This window comes from Bubalus kerabau, chromosome 9 (genome assembly GCF_029407905.1).
Source record: "Bubalus kerabau isolate K-KA32 ecotype Philippines breed swamp buffalo chromosome 9, PCC_UOA_SB_1v2, whole genome shotgun sequence".
Taxonomy (NCBI): Eukaryota; Metazoa; Chordata; class Mammalia; order Artiodactyla; family Bovidae; genus Bubalus; species Bubalus kerabau.
The window spans coordinates 32,364,733-32,371,253 of NC_073632.1; the positions used below are offsets into that span (position 1 = coordinate 32,364,733).

At 39.1% G+C, this 6,521-nt stretch overlaps 1 non-coding gene across 1 annotated transcript; it reads right to left on the reverse strand.

Moving 5' to 3' along the window:
• Positions 1–3,107: 3,107 nt before the first annotated feature.
• LOC129620290 (U6 spliceosomal RNA) lies at positions 3,108–3,214 on the reverse strand. Its single transcript, XR_008698478.1, has one exon. It is a non-coding gene; the product is annotated as a U6 spliceosomal RNA (small nuclear RNA).
• Between the last annotated feature and the right edge of the window lie 3,307 nt (positions 3,215–6,521).

Here is a 6,521-nt window from a genome sequence, read left to right on the forward strand (position 1 = left end):
AATCCCAAAGGAAATCAACACTGGAAGAACTGATGCTGAAACTGATGGTCCAATAGTTAGGCCGCATGATGCAAAGAGAAGAATCATTGAAAAGTCCCTGATGCTGGGGGAGATTGAAGCAATGGAGAAGCGGGCAGTAGTGGATTAGATGGTTATATAACATCACCATCTCAGTAGACCCGAGTTTCAGCAAACTCAGGGAGATAGTGAAGGACAGGGAAACCCGGTATGCTGTAGTTCATGGGGTCGTAAAGAGTAGTACATGACTTAGTGACTGAACAATGACAACAAATATGTCCTTGTAGTATAATTAACTCATTCTTCCATACACTGCATTTTCTGAAAACTGGTAAATGTCAGATATATAATTATAAAATTAAAATGAATAATTACCTTAATCTGTGGGCTGAAATAGTAAAACAATCTGTAATATGTAACAGTAACATTTTTTTCCACTTACGTGGTAGAGTCTAAGTATTCAAACTCTGCTTATCTTTCTCTTTTCAAGTGTACATCAACCTGGTATTAATGGCATTCTTGCAAACTGGATTGCATGGGGTAAGGATCATGGGCTATTTGTGTTTGCATAATGTCTCATTCAGAGAAAGCAATGGCACCCCACTCCAGTACTCTTGCCAGGAAAATCCCATGGATGGAGGACCCTGGTAGGCTGCAGTCCATGGGGTCGCTAGGAGTCGGATACAACTGAGAGACTCTACTTTCACTTTTCACTTTCATGCATTGGAGAACGAAATGGCAACCCACTCCAGTGTTCTTGCCTGGAGAATCCCAGGGACAGAGGAGCCTGGTGGGCTGCCGTCTATGGGGTCGCACGGAGTCGGACACGACTGAAGTGACTTAGCAGCAGCAGCAGCAATGTCCCATTTCCAGGCTTCCCAGGTAGTGCTAGTGGTAAAGAACCTACCTGCCAATGCAAGTTAGATGTAGGAGACTTGGGTTTGATCCCTTGGTCAGGAAGATCCCCTGGAGAAGGGCATGGCAACCCACTCCAATATTCTTGCCTGGAGAATCCCATGGATAGAAAAGCCTGGTGGGCTATGGTCCATAGGGTCACAAAGAGTCAGACACAACTGAAGTAACTTAGCACACACCCAGGCAATGTCCCATCCCCACCCTTCTTGTGATAGTGATGCCCTTCCTCTGGGAAATGGACTTTCCTCTTTGCTATATGTTTCTTATAGACCAGCCAATCAGAGAACTCCATTCCAATGCCATCCTTAAACCTTAGCTCATGATTTAAGTTAGACCAAACAATTTTCTCTCCTGAGAGAGAGAGGAGGATATAGTAAACAATTCAGGGTTTGAGGGCCATTTGGCCTCTGTCAGAGCTACTCAATTCTGTCCTTCCAGTGCAAAATCAGCCATAAACAATACTTAAATGACACATTTATCCTAGTCAGCATGCATCACTTCTCTTTTGATGATAGCTATTCTAACAGGTGTGTGGTGGTACCTCATTGCAGTTTCTTTTTTTTTTTTAATTTTATTTTATTTTTAAACTTTACAAAATTGTATTAGTTTTGCCAAATATCAAAATGAATCCGCCACAGGTATACATGTGTTCCCCATCCTGAACCCTCCTCCCTCCTCCCTCCCCATACCATCCCTCTGGGTCGTCCCATTGCACTAGCCCCAAGCATCCAGTATCGTGCATCGAACCTGGACTGGCAACTCGTTTCATACATGATATGTTACATGTTTCAATGCCATTCTCCCAAATCTTCCCACCCTCTCCCTTTCCCAGAGTCCATAAGACTGTTCTATACATCAGTGTCTCTTTTGCTGTCTCGTATACAGGGTTATTGTTACCATCTTTCTAAATTCCATATATATGCGTTAGTATACTGTATTGGTGTTTTTCTTTCTGGCTTACTTCACTCTGTATAATAGGCTCCAGTTTCATCCACCTCATTAGAACTGATTCAAATGTATTCTTTTTAATGGCTGAGTAATACTCCATTGTGTATATGTACCACAGCTTGCTTATCCATTCATCTGCTGATGGACATCTAGGTTGCTTCCATGTCCTGGCTATTATAAACAGTGCTGCGATGAACATTGGGGTACACGTGTCTCTTTCCCTTCTGGTTTCCTCAGTGTGTATGCCCAGCAGTGGGATTGCTGGATCATAAGGCAGTTCTATTTCCAGTTTTTTAAGGAATCTCCACACTGTTCTCCATAGTGGCTGTACTAGTTTGCATTCCCACCAACAGTGTAAGAGGGTTCCCTTTTCTCCACACCCTCTCCAGCATTTATTACTTGTAGACTTTTGGATCGCAGCCATTCTGACTGGTGTGCAATGGTACCTCATAGTGGTTTTGATTTGTATTTCTCTGATAATGAGTGATGTTGAGCATCTTTTCATGTGTTTGTTAGCCATCTGTATGTCTTCTTTGGAGAAATGTCTGTTTAGTTCTTTGGCCCATTTTTTGATTGGGTCATTTATTTTTCTGGAGTTGAGCTGTAGGAGTTGCTCGTATATTTTTGAGATTAGTTGTTTGTCAGTTGCTTCATTTGCTATTATTCTCTCCCATTCTGAAGGCTGTCTTTTCACCTTGCTAATAGTTTCCTTTGATGTGCAGAAGCTTTTAAGTTTAATTAGGTCCCATTTGTTTATTTTTGCTTTTATTTCCAATGTTCTGGGAGGTGGGTCATAGAGGATCCTGCTGTGATGTATGTCAGAGAGTGTTTTGCCTATGTTCTCCTCTAGGAGTTTTATAGTTTCTGGTCTTACGTTTAGATCTTTAATCCATTTTGAGTTTATTTTTGTGTATGGTGTTAGAAAGTGTTCTAGTTTCATTCTTTTACAAGTGGTTGACCAGATTTCCCAGCACCACTTGTTAAAGAGATTGTCTTTAATCCATTGTATATTCTTGCCTCCTTTGTCAAAGATAAGGTGTCCGTATATGCATGGATTTATCTCTGGGATTTCTATTTTGTTCCATTGATCTATATTTCTGTCTTTGTGCCAGTACCATACTGTCTTGATAACTGTGGCTATGTAGTAGAGCCTGAAGTCAGGTAGGTTGATTCCTCCAGTTCCATTCTTCTTTCTCAAGATAGCTTTGGCTATCTGGGGTTTTTTGAAAAATATGGAACGCTTCACAAATTTGCGTGTCATCCTTGCACAGGGGCCATGCTAATCTTCTCTGTATCGTTCCAATTTTAGTATATGTGTTGCTGAAGCGAGCACTCATTGCAGTTTCACTTGGCATTTTTCTGATGACTAGTGATGTTGAAGACATTTTCATGTACCTGTTGGCCACTTGTATGTCTTCTTTAGAAAAATGTCTATTAAATTCCTCCGTCCATTTTTAATATGATTTCTTTTGCTATGAGTTGTATGAGTTCTTTATACATTTTGAATATCCACCCCCTTATTAGATATGTGGTTTGCAATGTTTTTATCCCACAGGTTGTCTTTTCATTTTGTTGGTAATGTCTTTTGCTATGCAAAAGTCTTTCTGTTTGATGTAGCCTCAATTTATTATTTTTGCTTTTGTTGCCTTTGCTTTTGGAGTTAAATTTTTAAAAAATCATTGCCAGGACTGACATCAAGAAGCTCACCCCCTGTTTTATTCTGAGTTTTATGGTTTCAGGTCTTATGTTCAAGGCTTGAGTCCATTTTGAGTTGATTTATGTGCATGGAATAGATGATACTATAGTTATACTATAGTATAACTATAAATGGAATATAAAAGTCCAATTTGACTTTTTTGAAGGTAGCTGTCCAGTTTTCCTAAAATCATTTATTTAAGAGGATGTTTTTCCCCATTGTATATTTTTGTCTCCTCTGTCATAGATTGCTGCTGCTGCTGCTGCTAAGTCGCTTCAGTCGTGTCTGACTCTGTGCGACCCCATAGATGGCAGCCCACCAGGCTCCCCCATCCCTGGGATTCTCCAGGCAAGAACACTGGAGTAGGTTGCCATTTCCTTCTCCAATGCATGAAAGTGAAAAAATAAAGTGAAGTCGCTCAGTCGTATCCGACTCCTAGCGACCCCATGGACTGCAGCCTACCAGGCTCCTCCATCCATGGGATTTTCCAGACAAGAGTACTGGAGTGGGTGCCATTGCCTTCTCCGTGTCATAGATTAATTGACCATGTTAGTGTGGGTTCATTTCTGGGCTCTCTATTCTGTTTCATTTATCTATGTGTTTGTCTTTATGCTCATATCATATTGTTTTGATGGCCATAGCTTTGTAGCATAGTTTGAAATCAGAAAGTTTAATGCTTCCAGCAATTCCACTCTTGAGTATATATAAAATACATGCACACCGATGTACATAACAGCATTGCTAAGATAGGGAAGCACCCAAGTATTTATCAACAGATGAATGGATAAAGAAGATGTAGTATTGGGACTTTCCTGGTGGTCCTATGGCTAAGACTCCACTCTCCCAAAGCAGGGGGCCTGGGTTTGACCCCTGGTCAGGGAACTAGATTCCACATGTTGCAATGAAGATAGAAGATCCCGCATGTCACAACTAAGACCAAGCACAGTCAAATAAATACATTTGAAAAGACCCTGATGCTGGGAAAGATTGAAGGTGGGAGGAGAAGGGGACGACTGAGGATGAGATGGTTGGATGGCATCACTGACTCAATGGACATGAGTTTGGGTAAACTCCAGGAGTTGGTGATGGACAGGGAGGCATGGTGTGCTGCAGTCCATGGGGTCACAAAGAGTCGGACACGACTGAGTGACCAAACTGTTCTGAACTGATGCTTTCATCTGCAATCTAGTTTTTTCTGACTGAAAGACTCTCTTTAGTCTTTCTCTTAGTGTGTGTCTGCTGGCAACCAGTTCTCTCAGTTATTGTTTGTCTGATGTCCTTTGATTTCACCTTCATTTTTAAAAGAATAATATAACTGGATATTCAGTTTTAGGATTGAAATCATTTTACTTCAACATTTTAAGATGTAATTGTATTGGCATCTGGCTTCTATTTTGTGATTCCAGTTACAGCAAATAATTTTACAATATCTCACGTGTCTCTTGTGTTCCATTTTCTTTTTTTTGTTTTAACGGTCAATTTTTTGGTAAGTTACATTATAATTCATTCATCCTCTTTTTCACTGTGTCTAGATTGCTATCAAATACATTATTTAATTTTTAATTTCGATTATTGCATTTTGCCTCAGGGAGATACTGCTGTTGCTCCCTTTCTTTGAGATTTTGGTCCTTCATTTCCAGTCGATCTGGTAACCCTAAACTCCAGTTTTTGTTTTCCTGACAGAGAAAGATTATTAAGCTCCAAGCAGACCCATGCAGTGCTATGTCCTGCAATCTGAATCACAAAGTGCTCAAGAAAGAAATCAATGGCTTCCTGATAGGATTCATTTCCATGAATGAATCTTCCCTTCTCCCAGAATCTTGCTCCATGGCTGCCATACATTTTCTCAAATGCCTGCCTTCAAATAGCTAAAGGGTAGGGAAGCAGAGTTTCATGAGGATTTTAACCAATATTTATAATCATTTTTGGGAGAATGGATCCTCTAAGAACAACTTATCATAGTGAGAAATCATAGTATGAAGATAAAATGTATATTTTAAAGTTGAAAATGTTTAAATCAAAAGAATGTATAATTCATGGAATTTGGGGAATACAGAGGAAAATCTTTCTTGGCCAAGAGGTTGTCTAACGGTTGCATATACTCCATGTCTCCATCCCCTTTACACACTCAGAATGTTTTCCTACAGGTAGTCTAGAATAGAGTGAAATAGATGGACTCAACATTGTGTAGTAGCATCTACCCTCTTACCGCATTCTTATCTTTCAAGTGGTTCTATATTTTCTCCATAATAACAAAAAAGAAAAAAAATTTAAAAGAAGAAAGGAAGCAAGCCACAGTAAACAAATAAAGTTACTTTTAGTGTAATGCACTTTAAATTTTCAAAGCTTTAATCCTGTTCATAGTTTCTAAGACTTTTTCTTTTAATTCAGATTCCCTTAATTTTGATGCTAAGCAAGAACCCTCTAGTCTTGTGTTCTTGATTCATAAATCAAAGAAGAAATGTATAACTTCTGTTTATTACATATTAGTTTTCACCCAACACCCCAATCAAAGAGACTTTATTTAGTTTCAAATGGCTATTTTCCTAGCTACAAATACATGTTTTGTAAATGCATCCCTGTTCAGCCTTTGTTGCCTGAGTGCATAAATGATTGCTGCAGACAGTACTATAAAAGAATTAGAGCCTGGGGCTGGCAATTACAGTTTAGGGCAATCTTGTTACTTTTTTTTTTTAGTGCCTTGAGAATTATTTCAACTTCTTTTTTGCAGCTATAAGATTGGTTAAATGTATAGAAAAAGAGATCTTGTAACTCAAAGGATTTGTGATCTTAAACTTTTGTATTTGATTACATTTGAATGCAATTATGGAGGCTTGTAATGTAATATTTTCTTTCTACTGGATGAAAATTACAGATATGTAATATGGGTTTACTTACCTGATTGCACATTAACTCTAATACTTTCAGATAGCCTGCGGCATGG